This window comes from Schistocerca americana, chromosome 11, assembly GCF_021461395.2.
Source record: "Schistocerca americana isolate TAMUIC-IGC-003095 chromosome 11, iqSchAmer2.1, whole genome shotgun sequence".
NCBI lineage: Eukaryota > Metazoa > Arthropoda > Insecta > Orthoptera > Acrididae > Schistocerca > Schistocerca americana.
This window is the reverse complement of record NC_060129.1, coordinates 203,900,759-203,919,784: the sequence shown is the minus strand read 5'-3', so window position 1 is coordinate 203,919,784 and position 19,026 is coordinate 203,900,759. Positions and strand designations below refer to the sequence as shown.

The window sequence follows — 19,026 nt, the reverse complement described above, 5'->3', positions numbered from 1 at the left end:
TACGAAAAAAGGTGTCCAAACTCAGTACTGCATCAAGAACTGCGAAATCTCCTTTCGCTATTAATAAAGGAGAGCACGTGAAGAACTATGTTTCATGCTCGCCACAACAAATGCTGTTTGACTCATTTACTCTAATTTGTTCAGATTCTTTGTTGCATCTCCTCCGGTAATACGAAAGAATACCGCCCTTCGATTGTGACATTCGGTTCACTAATCGAAGCGATAGGTTTTGCAGGTGCCAGCCAGCCAGCAGCAGCAGAGTGGGGCTTTGGCCCCAGTCTTCTTCGTCGCCTCTCCGTCCTTTTCCTTCTGTTTTTCGTCCGCTTACCCGTCCCTTGTTCGCCACTGTTCTTTTGTCCTGTCCTGTGTCTTTCTCCTTGTCACAATGTCGACACCCACCACCACTACAACAGCCACCACGACTGCCATCATCTACACATCCCCCTCCGCCGCCGCCGCCACTATCACGTGGTGTGCCGCATCACGCCCCCCTCAGTCCATCCCCCCACTCCTCACTCTCCCATCTCCCTCACTTTTTGTCCCCCTATCCCCGGCTCCTCCGTCCCGCACCCCCTCTGATCCCTCCCCTCCACTCCCTCCCTCTGCTCCTTCCGTTTCCGCGGTCCCCGCCGGGGTGGTCGCCCGGCGGGCTACGGCCCGTGCTCCACTCTCCCCTTCGCCCTCTTCGTCATCTACGTCATCGTTATCGCCATCGCCTTCGCCCTCACCATATCCGGCGCCGACTCCAGCACCGGGACCTGCCACTCCACGCCACCTTCCAGTTGCTCCAGGCCCCCACACCACCTCTGCCGCCGTCAAACGCCCCAGTACCACCCCTGTCTCCTCTGCACCTAAAAAGGCTCCGCCCCATCCCCATCCCGAGCCCATGATGCCATGCGTGTCTCCCCACCTGTCTCTGCCCCCTCCTCCTCCTCCTCCTCCTCTACCCCCTCCTCCTCCTCTACCCCCTCCTCCTACCACTATCTCCTCTTCCGTCCTGATCCCTCCCTTCTTGAGGCCCGGAACCTCACCCTCTTCATTCGCCAACATTTTCCTGGTGCCCCCATCTCTCTCCTCACTCCTCGCCGTGACTCGGTCCTTATCTCCTCCTCCAGCCCTACCCTTCACACCGATATCCTTTCCTGCATCCCCGTCACCCGCTTTGGCCCTAATGCCTCCCTCACCCCTGCCCCTTCCCCACCTCCCTCCCGCTGACCCCAACCCCTGCATTGCCCGCCTACCCTCACTGCCATGATCGCTCGGCTCCGTCCGACGATCACAGAGGAGGAGATGTTCGCGGAGCTCGAGGCGCATTCCCATGTGGATGTGAGTGCACTTCGGCACATTCACAAATCCGCTGGCCCCACCTGCCTTATGCGGTTTTTTTCCAAACACGCCCCCTCCATAGACCATCTCCTGAAGGCTGGTGCCCTCCTCTTTAACCAACATTACAAAGTTGGCCCCTCCCGTTCCCCTCCTCGATCCCTCTGCTGCCAGAGGTGCTTGTGGTATAATGCACAACCGACATCTGAGTGCCGCCATGCCCCCAACTGCCTGCACTGTAAGCAAGCACACTTCCTACGGCAGTGCCCTAACCTTCAGTCCCCTCCCTCCTGTAACACCTGTAAACTCCCTCATCCTACGTCTGGACGCCCTCACCCCTCCTGGCAATTCCCTTCACCCCCCCCCCCCGCTACCTCTGAGGACATCATCAGATTCCTTACCATCGTCCTCCAAAATGTTCACCCTTTCCAGCACCCCCACACCCTCCAACAGATATCCCTTGCCGCCTGTTCCGTCTTCCACCTAAAAATGTATGCCACCTACTCCCACAACCAGGCCCATTTCACCTTTTCCCGTCTCGACACCCTCGTTTAAATCCTTGTCATAGCGTGACAGCACCGTATCCTGTTCGACAACATCCGCTCACTTCCTACCAACAAGAACCTCTTCCTGCACACCCTTGCCACCCACCACGTGGGTGCCTTCCTCCTCAATGAAACCTTCCTCCAACCCCACCACTCCATCCACACCTCCCCCTATCTCCTCCACCGCTCCGATAATCCCCTCCCGATAGCGCGTGGCGGAGTTGCCGTTGGTCACCACTGCCAGATCCCCGTTCGGCTCCAACCTCTCCTTCCCGACCCCACCGAACACCTGATCCTTAGTCTCTTCTTCCCCGGCCTTACCGTCACCTGTGCGACCATCTATGTCCGCCCCAACGCCCCTATTTCTTTCGACTTCCTCTCCCACATTGACCGTACCTTCTCCTCCTACGTGATTGCCGCTGACCTCAACATCCGTAGTCGTTCCACCGCCCAGTTACGGCGGTGGCATCAGTTCCTCTCCTCCCTCCAAGGCGACGTCATCTCCATTCCCCAAAACACCCGCCCCAAATCCAACTCCAATCCTCCCCTAACCTCCTTGGCTGCATAGCGGTGGATGTCCTGGACCCCATGGGTAGTGACCATCTCCCTGTCCTCCTCACCGTTTCAGATGGTCGTCGCCCCCGCCCCGACCCTCGTAATGACCCTCCCCCGAAGTACGTCAACGATTATTCCCGTGCCGACTGTAATGTCTGCTGGGATACCCTCTCCACTCAGGTCGATAGCCACCCTTTCACCTACCACCACCCTGACAACGTTACCGATGCTGCCTCCGTTCTCCAGCAGACCTTGTCTGAGGCCATAGAGGCCCACGTCCCTACTGTCCCCATCCACCCCCAGCGTCCTACCTTACCCCCACAGGCCGTCCTCCTCCTCCGTGAATCCCGCCGTCTCTACCGTGCCTTCCTCCACACCTGTGACCTGGACACACTACGCAGCCACCGGCACATCCATAACTTGCTCGCGGCTAAGAAATGCCGGGACTGGCGACAGACATCCACCTGTTTAAATGCTACCCTTCCTATAAACTCATCCAAGTTCTGGTCAGCCTTCCGTCGCCTTACCGGAAATAAACCCTCCCCCTACTATCCTCTTCTCCATGATGATCACACCTTCCCTGACACCCTTAGTAAGGCCAATCACTTTGCCTCCTACCTCCCCGAAGTCTTTTCCATCCCCGATGATCCCCAGTTCGATTACTCCCTCTTCCTGGATGTCCACGATCAAAGTGACACCTCCGTCCCTCCCCTCGCCCCGGGTTTCCAGTACTTGGACAACATTGCACACATGGAACTCAATGCCCCTATCCCTACACAGGATCTCATTGCTACACTCCGCACAAAATGCAACACCGCTCCTGGTCACGGTCGTGTCACCTTCCTCCACCTTCGTGAAGCTCCTGTCTCTTTTCTCTCCACCCTGGCCAGGCTCTACAATGTACTCCTTACTCCTGTCCACCGATTACTACCCCGACCTGTGGAAAACCTCCTGTATCCTGATGTTCCCTAAACCTGGCAAACCGCCATCCGCCATGTCCTCCTACCGTCCCATCAGTCTTACCTCGGTCTTCAGCAAGGTCCTGGAATCTATCCTCACCCGACACATCCACCAGGATCTCCGCCAGTACCGCCTCGTTCCCGTTACCCAGTGTGGCTTTCGGCCGTCCTTCTCTTCCGATGACCTTCTCCTTCACCTCACTCATCTCCTTTCCGAACAGCTTAATTCCCGTCGCTCCACAATCTTCCTCTCCCTGGACCTCGAACGTGCCTATGACCGCGTATGGCATTTCAGTCTCCTCTTCAAGCTCCAAACCTTCACCCTTCCCATTAACTACGTCCGTCTGATCGGCTCCTTTCTCTCCCACCGTCCTTCCTACGTCACCATCCATAACACATATTCCTACACCTTTTCTCCCTCTGCCGGTGTGCCCCAAGGCTCCGTCCTCTCCCCCCTTCTGTACCTTTTGTATATGCCGGACATGCCGCCGCCAACACCCCCTCTACACCTTCTCCAGTTTGCCGATGGAACCGTCCTCCTTTCCCTCGACCCCACACTGCAGTGTTTCAACACCTTCTCCAATCCCATCTTGACTGGTTCACCGCTTGGTCAACCCAGTGGTTGTTTAAGGCCAATCCCTCCAAATCCCAGGCGATCATTGTAGGCAAAACCACCCCTTCCTTCCGCCTCCTCGGTTTATATCTAACCATCTATGGCCGTCCTATCGCCCTCACTCCCACCCTTAAGTACCTTGGTGTCACCCTCGACCGTCGCCTCTCCTGGACCCCCCATCTCCGGACAATCCATGCCAAGGCAGGCTCCCGACTCCGTCTCCTCAAGCTCCTTTCCGGCCATACGTGGGGTCTGGACCCCTCCACCATCCTCCACACCTATAAATCGCCTATCCTCTGTTACGCCCACCCGGCCTGGATCTCCACCCCCCCTACCTTTTACAAATCCCTTCAGATCCTTGAACGCCATGCTCTCCGCCTTGTCTATCGCATCCGTCTTCCGTCTCCCCTCCCCCACACGGATCCTGTACGACCTAATTCCGTTCCCCCACCTCCTCCTTTTCCTCGAACGGATACAGTTGCTCCACCCCTCTTCCCCCGGGCTTCCCCTCCCCATTCCTCCCTTACTTCCACCCCCCAGCTCCGCTGCCCTTGGCATCTCTGCTCTCCCCTCTCCCTCTCCCACCCCCCTCCTCCTCTCTTGGCAGGTCCCTGGACTCGTACACGCTCAGTGGACATTCGCGCGCCGTAGATCATCTCGTTTGTGTGCCTTTGTGTTTGTGTTTAGTGTTCTTTCGCCGTCACGCCACCACCGTTCACCTCTGCCGTCGCAGTCGTCTGTGTTTCGTGCGCCGTGTCAACAGGTTTTAGTGTTTTTTCTTGTCCAGCGTGAATGGCTTCGAGTATATTGTTTTCTGTGTCTACAGTTTTTGCCCGCCATTTTATTGTATTATCTGTACCTCCTTAATGTCATATATTGTATCACTCACGGCTGAAGAGCAGCGTACTATGCTGCTGACAACCCATCTTTGTACAAGGTGTTTAAAATAACAATAAAGAAAAAAAGAATTCTTTGTTGCAAAATATGTTGCATGTTCCGTATGAAGCAACTTATCAGTTTCGGCAGCGCATTAGACGGTTGAGTGTACTTCTTTAATAGACACGGTAAATGTACAGCGGAAGTCAATGCATTATCAGCTCGCAGTGGACCGAAATTGCGAACTTTGGCTGTACTCTACCTATACAGAGATTTACTCTCTGCAGCTCTCGCCTGCCATCTGTCGGCGACAATCCGTACTACTCGAGTCCGGCTTTTCTCCATAGCAGGCGGCTGCTGCTCTCTCGCGTCACTCCTCTACACTACGTGCAGCTGGCCGAGTTAGAATCACTGTCTTCTGCCTGGCTGGATTTCCAAAGCTGAGCTCAACGAACAGACTGGCGCCGTAGGCGAAAGAAAAAATTGTCATTTCAGTACAGGAGCGAGGGAAGACTAATACGGACCCAGTTGGTACGAAAGCTGATATTTTTGGCATTTCAGCGGAATTTTGAGTCATAATTCGATAGTTCCACTGGATGAGACGAAACGCGGGAAGAATTTTTGAGTGAATCCCCCTGTTGGGCTGACAGCATCGTGCTGTTTACATATAGTCCACCTAAACCTGGAGAATAGTCGAAGTAAGGATCTAAAATAGCAAGTTTGAAAGTATGCTTGAAATTCAATACAAAAAAATAAACAAGATGCAACAAGGCGAAAGACGCAATTTGCGGCTGTGATGGAGATGTGTTGCAAGAAGGATATGTATGTGTAGCCAGGCCGTGGTCGATAGATCGACCAAGAAAGTTCCTAGCTGTAGTTGAAAATACAGAAAATTATGAGTACATCTCTCCACGCTGTGTACTTCACCCGCAATCACTCAATCACATGGCGAAATTATTTCTAATGAATAATTCTGAGGCACGAATTAATGTATCCGAGCCCTCCAAAAATTATTAATTACGATCATCGCTGATGCTGAACGCAGCTAACACTTTTTTTTGTTGTTACCATATCTAACGAGCACCTTACCACAAAACTTTATGGGTATGAAGTATATCATTTACATATAATCAAAAGATGTGGTCACTTATTGCAATTCTGTTAGAAAATTAAAAATAACTAAATGATATTCCTGCGATAATGTATGTTACTTCCAATATTTTCCTGCTAAACTTGTCAATGCGAAGTAAAATAAGCAGCGCTTGAATACTGCAGTGTTGCTCGGTGTCGCCAACAGATGTCAGCTCAAGACGCTGTTAGAGAAGATATGGCTTTGCTTTTAGCAAGGCCATCTAGGAACAAGGCCGCTACACTGTCTTTGGAGTCGCTCGTGATGTAAGTACTCGGGTCATAACAAACACAAGGCAACATGTGCTGTCGTGGTTGATTCGCATGTGTAGCCGTTATATGATTGTGAATTGAAATGTTAGTGTAATAGTGTTCATAGTACTTCAACATATAAACATGCCACGTAGATGCTGTATGCCTACTTTCCACAATTTTCCACCGTTTTACAATTTAAGCACCATTTTATCACCTCTTTTTCTTGTTTCTTTTCTTCTTACGTTTTTAACGTCTGTAGGCTGCAGAGCAGCGTACGGGGGGGGGGGGGGGGGGGGGATCGAAATGCAGTAAAGGAAAAAAAAGAAGACTTTATGCCTGCTTGTAGAGGCAATTATACTGCTCGGGAAAGAGTCAGTACATTCCATTTCCATCGTGATGAAGATGCATGGAGAGAATGGATAAGAGCAGTTCACCGTGACGATTTCATCCCTTCAGATCACTCTGTGGTAAGTAGCAGCTTTAGTAAATATACCTATGAAATGGTTCTGTTTAGTCTGAGTGTTAATTGTAATTTATAATCATAACCTGTATACATAGGCCAAACTTTTCTCATATTAACGTAACGTAATCCATTACTTTTAACAGATTTGTGAGCTGCATTTCCATGCACACGAAATAGAAAGAAGTACATCGTCATATGATGCTAAGACTGGAAGATTAATTACACGCCTCTTGATCGTCCACGTTTAAGGAAAGGTAAGTTGGTTGTTTACGGACTTTGAGTTAGGTTATATAATTATTGGAAGAATCCCTTGCACTCTTGGTTTATATGGTAAGGTACTGAGAATTAATATTTGTTTATAGGTGCAATACCAGCACTATTGCCAGGATGTCCTGATTATTTATCTACACCATAAGAAGGCAAATATCATTCTTTTCGTTGAAGGTATTATGTGATAAAATTAATAGTAGTCATTTGAATGAGTGGACCTGTGTCAAAAAGTTGAGTAGTCTGTATTTTCTTTTAATTAGTGAAATGCCATTTTTGAGAGTTCTGTGGTATGTTACAATTAACGCAAATCTCACTTTCACTGTCCATGTCAATGATTAACAGCTTGGTCAAATAGGGAACATAAAGTTTCTAGTAACCGTAAGTACCAAAACACAGTTAACTAATATTCTTAATATTGTCGAGTTAAAATTTAGCAACAGAGAAGATCAGGAACCTAATGAGAGTATTGATTTCATAACCACTATTTTGAATAATTTATCTGAAAACTTGCCAGATGAACATGAAATTATAAACGTTATGGAAGAACAGATTCCATTGCTAAAATGCAAGAAGAAAATTGCAAGATATTCGTGGGATATTTTAGTTTTGTGGTCATTAGTTCATTCTATTTCTCCTCAGTGTTACAAGTTTTCAAGAAGCAGTGGTATAATAACTATGTCTAGCCCTGCTACTCTGACTAGAATATGTGGTGGATTTGCTAGTAATACTGCTCTTGAACAAGTTCCTGCACATTTTCTGGGATACATAACTACCTTCCTTAAAGATATTGTATTGAAGTTAGAAAGCATGGAGTTTGAAGTTGTTGGTATTGTATCTCATAATAATACCATCAACAAGAAAGCTGTATCTTACTTCAGTGATCCATCCGAACTTCGACACTCTTCTCCAGGTGCTGGAAGTAGGCCATTTTATTTTCTAATCGATATTGTGCACCTATCAAAATGCATAAGAAACAACTGGCTGAATCAGAAAGAAGAGATTATAGAGTTTCCGGATTTTAATGATGAGCTGGGTGATGGTTTTGCGTCTTTCAATAGCTTGAAATCTCTTCATTTGCTGGAAAAGGCGGATTTATTGACATTTGCAAACAAGCTATATCTTAAATCACTGTATCCCTGAACCATAGAAAGGCAGAATGTAAAACTTGCTCTCCATATTTTTGACCACACAACAGCTATTGCTCTCGGAGAATTAGGCTCTAAACACAATGTTGAATACTGCAACTTTCATTTAGATCATTTGCAAGTGGTGGATGCAGTTAATGTAAAAACATTATTAAAAGGTCAAAGGTTATTAAATAGGATTCAACAGCCAATAACCAGGAATTCTAAGCACATACTGGAGTTCCTACATCAGTTTGCAAATTGGTTAATAAAGGAAAATTCTCAGGGTTTAATTGGTCTTAGCAGACAAACACATTTAGCTCTTAGGCATACCACTCTCACATTGGTGGATCTGGCTAGGTATTGGCTCAATGAGAAAAATAGGCAATACTTTCTAACAGGCAAGGTTCAAATTGATGACCTGGAAAGCAGGTTTCGTAAATTTTGCCAGATGAGTGGTGGTAATTACCATGTGTCAATTAGACAGATTTTTGAGACAGAAAGAAACTGAGGATATGAAGCTATGTGTCATTAATATTAAAGTCCCAAAAATGGGTGGTGTTGTAATTGCCAAGGATGATATTTTTTCTACTGAGATAGACGTAAATGACCTTCCAGAAGTGACATATAATGAAGAGTTAAATGTAGTTGTGGAAGATATTGATATACAGGAATTGGACGAGTATGTGTGGCCTGTACTTCACTACATAAGTGGTTACTGCTCATATGCAGTCATTAAGAAACTTAAATGTGATTATTTATTTTATTTATTTGCCTGTAGACAACTGTTGTGTTGTGTAGGCACAGTCAGATGGTTATACAAATGATTATACATAAGGTCAGTAGTTACATAGTTACACAGATTGTGGTACAAATGATTACACAAAAGTTAACATATGGTATATGATTATACAAAAGGTCAGTATCGTTGTATGACATAAATTACAGTTCCTTTGATCACAATCACATTTATAATAATAGAGAATCATATTTTTTGATCATGTAGGAATTCACTTATGCTATAGAATGCTTTCTCTTTCAACCATGTCTCTACTACCATTTTAAATCTATTCTCATGCAATTCCCTCGTTCCATGTGATGTATTTTTGTAAAATGTTTTGCCAGCATGTAAAAAATTATTTTGGATTTAACTGAAACGTGTCCAAGTAATGTCTAATAAGTTCCTATGTCTGGTTTCATATGAGCGCACGTCTGACCTGCTTTCCTACATGTGAGAATTCTCTTTGGCATGCATAAGTGCTTTAAGTATGTATAGACTGGGAACTGTAAGAATTTTGTGCGCAATGAAGCACTGTCCGCAAGAAGTTAAATTGCTCACACCAAAAATACATCTAATGGCTTTCTTCTGCCAGAGGAAAACATCTTTTGCCCCAGCAGAGTTTCCCCAAAGAAGTATTCCATAATGCAGATGAGTATGAAAATAGGCATGGTATTCCATAAGTATGCATTCCTTACTGACACAATGCTTCAGTTTCCTAAGGAGATATAGAAATCTTGCCAACCTACTGCACAGCTTTTCTGTGTGAGTATTCCAGCACAATTTGGTATCGAGATAAATGCCTAGCAATTTTACTGAATGTCTGATTTCATTAGGTCCATCATTAATATCTCTAAGGGAAGAAAGGATGTGTTCAGTTTTATTTTTATTTAACGACAGCCTATTTTCATGGAACAAGTGAGCTGCCATTTCCTTCATGGATTTGTTCATTTGTTTGACAACATCCACATCATTATGTGACATGATAAAAGTTGTGTCATCAGCATACATTACAGATTTATATGGTAATGTGTTGGGCAGGTCATTCACATACACAATGATTAAGAAAGGTGCCAGTACAGATCCTTGTTGGACTCCATGTTTTACCTTGAGAAGGTCAGATTTGTTGTTTGAATTTATATAGATCATTTGATTTCTGTTTGTCAAATATGATTTCAGCAGTAATATTTCTGTTTCAGTTATTCCATATTTTTCTAGTTTCTTAATTAAAATGCTATGTGAGGCAGTGTCAAATGCCTTGGTTAAATCAAATAAAATGATAATTAAATGGACACCCCAGCTGCAAACAGGCGTTGATGTACTTCATTGGGGACATGTTGAAATTGTGTGCCCCGACCGGGACTCGAACCCGGGATCTCCTGCCTACATGGCAGACGCTCTATCCATCTGAGCCACCGCGGGCACAGAGGATAGTGCGTCTGCAGGGACTTATGCCTTGCACGCTCCCCGTGAGATCCACATTCCCAGCATGTCCACACCACTACATTTGTAGTGTGCATAATAGATGTTTGCCCATCATTCTCATTACTTGTGGCAGATTAATCTACCAAGTCCCATACGAGTTCGGGCATAGCGTGTGCGTTCGCACAAGAAGGTCAATGGCTGGGAAGCCATATTTTTTTTAACTATATATGATAGTAGTATCTGTTCCCGAAAGAACAGTTACCGTGGATGACCATGAAGCTTTGCTAGAAATGAAGTGATAATTAAATGGACACCCTAGCTGCAACATGTCCCCAATGAAGTACATCAACGCCTGTTTGCAGCTAGTGTGTCCATTTAAATATCATTTCATTTCTAGCAAAGCTGCATGGTCATCCACGGTAACTGTTCTTTCGGGAATAGATACTACCGTCATATATAGTTAAATCAAATAAAGTTGTATAGGTATGTTCCCTTTTTTCAAAACCTTGTAATATTGATAAGACAACTTCCTGAACTGCTTTTATTGTTGATGGCCCAGTTCAGAATCTGTACCAAGCCTTATAGAGAAAGTTGTGACACTCAAAAAAATCATTTAATTGGACTTTCAGTAATTTTAGATAATATCGGTACTATTGCTATAGGTCTGTAATTTTGGTGTGAATTTCTGTCTCCCTTTTTGTACATGGGCAATACAATTGTCAGTTTAAGGCAGTCTGGAAATGTTCCTTCTGTAAACATCCTATTGATTAAGTAAGACAGTGGAATGCATATAGTGTCATATTTTCTTTATGGTAAAATCAGAAAAACCATGGATGTCCTCAGTTGTGCAGTTGTTTAGTGATCTGACTACATCCAGCATATCCTTAAGATAAATTGTTCTCCATTCAAATTTTGGCAAGTTGCCTGTCAACTCTGTTTCCTGCAATTTGGGAAGTCTGTCCTCACTATCATCTAAATTACTTTCATCTGTCATACCTAATTCTCCAGAATTTATGAAACTATTATTTAGTTCAACTGCACTTAGAGGAACAGGTAAATTTTCTGCAATTAGCCCTGTTTCTGCTTTAACTATTTTCCATGCTGCTTTATATTTGTTGCTGGACTGATAACTATAGTTATCATTAGCTTTTTTCTTTGCAGAAATGATTTCTTTTCTGTACAGCTTTTTTGAATTGGCATATCAATTGCCACATCATATTCCCCAATCTGTAATGTGCTATTGCAACTCATCAAGACACTTCAGTAGTACAACAAATGCTGCAGTAAAACGGCTCTCCTCTAACAAACTTCTGTCTAAACCTGAGAAAAACCAGCATTTTCTGTCAGAACTATCTAAAGATATAGGAAATTGAACAGTTAAACTTTTAGGAGTCCATATTGACTCCAAGTTGACCTGGGAAGAACACATTAGTCACATCTGCAAAAAATTGTGAAAGGTATCACATCTATAATGGAAACTGAGAGATTTATGTACTATAGAATATTTAAGATTGACCTATTTTGCACTGCTCCAGTCCCACATTTCTCATGGACTGCTGGTGCGGGGCCACTCTACACATATAAGCCATCTATTGACGATACAAAGAAAATCTTGGTACTAAATGCTTTTCATTTCTTGACTGTGAAAATGATATAAGCTTACTGAATTTATAATTCGATGAAATGTAAACACTTCAGATGGCTGGCTGGCTGGCAGATATCTGGTGCAACTCAAGTAATTGTCTTTTCTTCCTCATTTTCCCGAAATTTTTGACAAGAATAGGATATGAATCTAAGGTCCAGTCAGCATAGTAAGTGAATAAACAGTATATGCTTTTATAGATATCAAATTTTTACTACTCAAAGATACACAGACGGTCCTTTGCAAATGTCAGATCAACAGTGAACAGTGCGAACCTCAACCCCACCTGTTATATATGTTTTCAAACAGTTGTTTGATAGTATTGCTCTATTTAGATATTACAATTAAAAATGATCAAAAGTCAATTTTCCCTCTTATTATTTTCAGACATTCAGTTTTCGGTAACAGCAAAACAGAGCAATGTGCTACAATGCAGTTTTAGTATATGCTAATTACAAGACAATGTAACAGTTTCAGATGCTTCTACTATTTTATCGATTTTTATGTGTTTGATGTGTTACTGTTTCATAATCATTTAGATATTATATCATCTAGAATGAAAGATTACCGTTCCTAACATAATAATTATTTTGTAAATTGGAATCTTGCCACAAATGAGCAGAGAGTTGTGGTATCAATCTGCGTGATACCCTTTCTAATGTTTTCTCTTACACATCAACACTTTCAAATATTATTGTGTGTCACCAGGCTATTCACGAAATGAACTGGTAATGAGAATAAATATAAAGGTAAAAAATAAGGTTTCCTGAGCGTAAGCGAATACTGAAGATACATAGTAAACTGTACTGCCTACACAGTTACCTGGTAATCAGCATCTTACTGCCACATGTATTCTGTGAATAAAAATATATTTTATACATCCAAGACTTGTAATTTTGGACTATATGATTTCTCACTCACACAGTTTCTTTTCTCGCACTGTAGAAGCTAATTGTCTCCTCTATCATATCATATGTCATTTATTGTTAATCCTTGAAAAATTGCACACAAACTGGATGACTCTTTCTGTCAACCAGAGCACTTGCGTAAAATAACATGCGTATGTGATTAACAACACAGTGTGAAACATCGGGTAGACAACACACAACGAAACACGTAAAGATTAACCGAAACTTTAGAACCAGCTACAATAATGTATGGGAAAAGTAAAATTTCATATCTTCTGACCCAGTAATTTTGATGTGTTTCTTTGTACACAGTTCCATAGTTTTTAACTAATCCTGGTCGCGCCAGTGTCCTATATGTGGTCTCCTTTACAGATGAACCATACTTTCTTACTGATTAAAAGAAAGCATTTAAATTACAAATATTTACACACAATTCAGCAAAAAAAATTATATAACAGTATCAGGTGCCATGCATCCTGCATTTTCGGTGTTACAACCGGAGTGCCTAATAAGGGAATCACCGCATTAACAATTAACGCAACTGCTGACAGTGGATGAAGTACACTGATCAGCAGATTACTGCAGACTAAGATGGTCACTCCTTTGGAACAAAAAGGTAGACACACCTAGAGCTGAGAACAAGACTGGTCGTATGTGGGTGCCAAGTTATTTTGAGCTAGATGTAACGTAGTGATGTCTAGAGTTGCACGATGTCTTATGTTTGTGACCTATTTAGTGCACTTTTTGTTACAAAAACGAACTGCAAGGTAAATTCAGAAAGCACATACAGGATAAAAGACATGTACCTCATTTGTGCATAACATATATTGTACGTAACTACCAAAAATGCAGTGGTCGAATGGTATACTGCCTTTTAACCACATACAATAAATAATTCTACTTTGTTTCATGATAAATAGTTGAGAACATCTAACTGGTATTATTACACGAGTTTAATATGTCAGTTTTTGTTTACATTTTATGCTTAATATAAGAATTTAAGTATTATATTATTTTGCTGTCTTGTCATATTTACTGTTACCACTATAAATGCATAGACAAATCCACGAAAAAGTAAAGAATCACATTTTTTTTCATAGGAAAGTATTACAAATGTACAATTATATTAGTAATAAATTGCAAAACAAACAAATGTAGAGAATTTGGATTATCACAAAGAAGTCATTCTACGAGAGTCTGCCAGAACAAGAAACGAACAGCGATTATTTTATGGGTGGTTCTGAGCAAATCACTTTGCTGGGAGTGTCTGGATTCAATGCAATCAAGCAACTAGCTTCTGTTGAATGTACACAATGTGAGGACAATGATGTGCCGCTGGCTACGAATCCACCTTCACCCCTTTGTGGTCATGACTCATTATTATTCTTTTATATAAATGTCAGGTCATATTCGTAATCCTAGTATTCTGTCAGGCATAGACAAGAAAACTGCATTTCGTGTTAATAAACTCTGGCTTAGTGAAGATCAGCTACAACTGCCATGTATCACAGGGGATGGACCTCTGATACATGTCAGTCATGGCATACTGTGGGAGATGAAGCTGGCACCCTCTGCCTGCTCCGACTACACCCCAACTACTACCAATAATTCTTTTCTGTCTTTTTCTGTCTATGGACATCTTTTGGTTCTGATTTTCAGTGATATCCATATGAGAGGTAGGCATAAATCTGCCCATTTGTTATTTAAGTCAGATATCATTGTTACAATTGTAGCCTAAGGATCTGACAGCAAAAATACCATTACTTTTGTTTCAAACCATGTTAATTAAAAGTTATGTCTGATTAAAAATTTTACTGTAGCAAATAGCAGCGAAATATATTTTGAGCTACGTTTGGTAAGGATCTGCAAACTGGCTTACTTCATTAACTGACTGAGCCATTAGTTATAAATTTTGCACAATCTACCACGATGCTCAGTATTTTGCTTGTACCCACAAACGGATCAGTGCCACTGCAGATGCATAAAACGATTCCTTATACTTACTTTTTACAAACCAAATTAATATTGACAGTTATAAGCAAATTTTTTTTCCAACGATGAAATGTTGAAAGCAATATGCGAAAAAACGAAACCAAAATTGTGGTGGGGCATATATTTTTTAGCAAACACCATCCTGTACTCATTAAGATTTTCAGCTTTATGACTTCAGACTGATGTGCTACCAAAGAGGCTCCACCGAGGAGAAAACATAAATCAGGTTGGTGGGCTTACAGTATTTGTGCAATACAGTGCCCTTACTGTGGGTGATACAAGCATAGAAAATGCAATGGAGGCAGCTGCACCATTACGGCCCATGTTAAAAATCGTAACTATATTTTTGTACTGTATGCCAGACACTAATATTGAAGAATTTCCTCAGTCCTTGAAGAAAATTGACTTTTTTTTTTTTTTTTTTTTTTTTGCAAAATGATCTAAGGACAGAATATGTATTCATGGAGACATAAATACTGATTTAAGACTAAGGGAACCACACAATTTAGTTTTGTTAAAATCGTACGACTGGATGACTTGTACTGCATTAATGATACTTCATAACAATTTTTCTGTCATCATCAGTGTTCATTAGTGATACTTCGGAGAATGACAGCAACTTGACAACCTCTCATCATATGTCACGAAATGAAAAATAACTCGCCGCCACCCCCCCTCCCCCCCCCCCCCCAACTAAGGTATTCAACTGCTTACCCAACTTATGCGGCATCCTTCCCTGCCCCTATTCCGAATCAATTGCCCCATGGGGCTTATCCTGCAAAACCTGATCCATACAACAACACACTCCAGTCCTGTCCCGGGCATCTCTCATCCCATAAAAGCAAGGGACAAATGTGAAAGCAGCCGTGTGCTCCAGCAAGTTACCTGCAACCACTTCCTGGCATTCTACACGGTCACGACAACTAACAAGTTGTGTGTCCGCACGAATGGCCACCGCCAAACTGGCCAAGAGACAGCTGGACCACCCAGCTGCTCAGCATGCCACCCAACAGGATATGCTTGAATTTTCTAGATTCGCCAATGACTCTAAAACATTGGTCTTCACATTTCACAAGTGGAATTTCAATATGTGTACACAAACAATTTTTGTCGGTTCTACATGAGTACATAAAATCCACAAATTTGTTTTTCAGTGTAAATATTGATCACTCATAGTGGTATCATGATTTAATGTGTTGTTTACTGCAATAGGTGTGCAATTGTTGCCATTTGAAGTATTGTAAGATTCAGTTTTTGGGTTCTGCTATCTCTCAATTGTAAAATCCCAGTTCTTTTATTTTGAACTATGCCATAAGGTACTAAGAAGTTCTAAATTCACGTTCCTTATTCACTACATGTATGTTGTAATTTTACTTAAAACAAATTTCAGTTACTGCTCTTGAAATATTTTGGCAGGCTGTTGTACCACTTGTGTATATTCATAAATGTTTCTTAGTATGAAGTAATGGTATTGTGCTCATGCATCTTATTACACATGTTATCCTTAATGGTGTACAGAAAATAAATAGTAACTGTGAAAATAAATATCTTTTATTATGTTTTCTTGTATCTTGTCCTGAAATGAGGTCCTTCCTAAACAAGCTTACAACTATTTAACCAAGAGTTCTTTTTTGTAGCTCTTTGTGTTGGGTAATTATAATAAAATATTAATGCTGGATAGTAACTTCACGAATGTAGATCTGATGCAAGTGTTTGTGCACTCTTTTACAACAGTGTTTTGTTACTGTGTGTACTAACCCAAAGAAATATTATTCTATGAACACTGTACCACTTTGTCAAAAGGAGGGAACTATGTTTGATCCAAGAGCTATCTGTCATACTACTATCTACAGCTATCTATCTTACTACTATTGACAGTGCCATAAGGTTACTATATTACCAGACACACTGATTTGGCACAGATGGTAAAATATAAAATTATGTTCTTGGGTATTGGCCACAGCCTATCCCTGGCAACCACCCCAGAAAATAAAGGGCGGTGGCAGAAAACGTTTGGTTGTGCAATCCTGTAGACGTTTTGTTGTGGTGCTGAGTTTGCGACGTGTCTCTGAAAACAAATCAAAGGTATATTGAATGAATTATTGAATACTTTCTGATAGAACATGGCAGTAATGGAAAGGACAAACATAAGCAGAATAACATCATTCTGTCAAATCAGAAAAGAATTATGTCTACACTGATTGGTAACACGATTTCTGTATGTAGAGTACACCACTCTGTCACCAGTGAGGTGCAAATCAATCTCAAATGAAGTACCTAGGAGCAAAAACTCCTGCATTCGATCAAATACCAAGTTATCAAGTGGTGCTGCCGACAACGATAATAATAAAAGTAATCTGACTACATGTTTTGCTCTGTTTGCGTTGCACGTGCAGCTCTTGTTCGTTCCAAGTATGTGGAATAACGTATACAACCAGCAACACTGCACCGCCACACGTGACTGCCAGCCGCGAAGTAGTTTTAATCGAAATTTAGAAGAAAACATAATTATCGTTTATCACTAAATCGCCAAAGGCTCATGAAAGGGTCAAACAATAGCCACAAAAGTTTTGTATTGTTTTCCCACTAATATAATCTGACATGTGCCAAAAAATTTCAAAACCTTTAGTATCTGTCCATTATATGTGTGGGGCATGGCAACTGTCGTGGATCAATGTCTCTAGAAATTACAGTTACCAGCCACATTTTCTATTATTTTCCAATCTTTGTTTACCATGACCAGTTTTGAATCTTTATAATCACATGGTACATATTTATTGCATGTTTGCAGCATTCTTGAAGTTGCCCAGCTGTGGCCAGATGTGAACCGCACATACTCCTCACCACATTACATGCGTACATGTTTCGTTTTCTTGCCATAGCTACATGAGCCACAACAATGCTGCAAATATGCAATAAATATGTACAACCTGATGATAAATCGCTTGTCGATTCAAAAGCAGACACAGTAAACAGGGGGGTACATGGAAGATGCCTCAGTGAAGATCGCAACACGAGGAGGATACGACACACAATGCCGTCGTCAGCGGTCGGGCGTACCCTGGGCAATGCTGGGAGAAATTCCAGTGGCAGATCCTTAGACCACCAGAACACTACACATTAAGGAAAAATGGTAAATAGAAACTGAATAATAAAACTAAAGGCTACTGGCTGCTGGAAACCATTACACAACATTAAATCTGAACTGAAATTGCTTCTTCTGGCAACATCTGCCCTGAAGATAGATATTTAACAAAAATCTTGTGGCACAAAACACTACAATGATTACTTATGCTATTGAGAAGTAGATGTAAATGTTACATGAGCAGTGACAGATCAATATGCTCATTATTATTACTTTTCAGCCAGTAATCTGTAAGAAGCTGGTATGTAGCCATAAACACAAAGAAGATTAATATTAAATCTCCGACCATAAGAAACACATGGCACTGATTGTTCCAAACATAAAAATTAATCCATCAGCTATAATATGTAAATTCAAAGTATCTCACCAGTAAACCAGCACAAATTCTTACAATAGCAGCCTGAAACATGCAATTCATGTCAAGCAATTCACTAACCAACATCCAACTGAAGAGAGGGCCACCAAATGCTACAGCACACCATCTACAAACACAAACAGAGACAAAAACATCAAACCTCACCATGGCATCACACACTACATTACGGTTATGTCACGGGCCTAAGCAGATGGGTGTAGCATCAGACCCGACCGAGTGCGAATAACCTTACGTTATCCCCACATAGTAAATGGTGACAATGAGTGCCAATTGGCAAGAAAACGGGAACAAATTATCTAGCATGAAGCTTAAATGCTTTTGGAACTTTTGTTCAGAGTGTGAGCCTTTTGGTACAATCCAAGAATATCAGTACTGGCTGCTTTGCACTTGGAAATCTTTCTCACTGTTCTGGCCCACAAACAGGACTGACAGCATAATTTTATTCAATCTGTCCTACAGCATTTTCTCTTTATGTGCCACAGCTAGGATATAAAATTGTACATTCTAACACTGAAATTGTTATACTTACACCCTAAACCATTTACTCCCTAATCGTAATTGTGATTAATAATAAGGGGTGCGTTTAGTACACACTGATTTGATTTACGAATTTTCAAAATGTCAGTCGAGACATTCGTATGAAGACTTA

General features: G+C 42.2%; 1 long non-coding RNA gene and 1 other non-coding gene across 2 annotated transcripts; one reads left to right on the top strand and one right to left on the bottom strand.

Moving 5' to 3' along the window:
• The first annotated feature begins 6,695 nt into the window (after window positions 1-6,695).
• Window positions 6,696-7,136, top strand: LOC124553729. The gene is made up of 3 exons (XR_006968124.1): window positions 6,696-6,721; window positions 6,861-6,971; window positions 7,080-7,136. It is a non-coding gene; the product is annotated as an uncharacterized LOC124553729 (long non-coding RNA).
• A 3,101-nt stretch (window positions 7,137-10,237) lies between these two features.
• Trnat-ugu lies at window positions 10,238-10,312 on the bottom strand. The gene has a single exon. It is a non-coding gene; the product is annotated as a tRNA-Thr (tRNA).
• Between the last annotated feature and the right edge of the window lie 8,714 nt (window positions 10,313-19,026).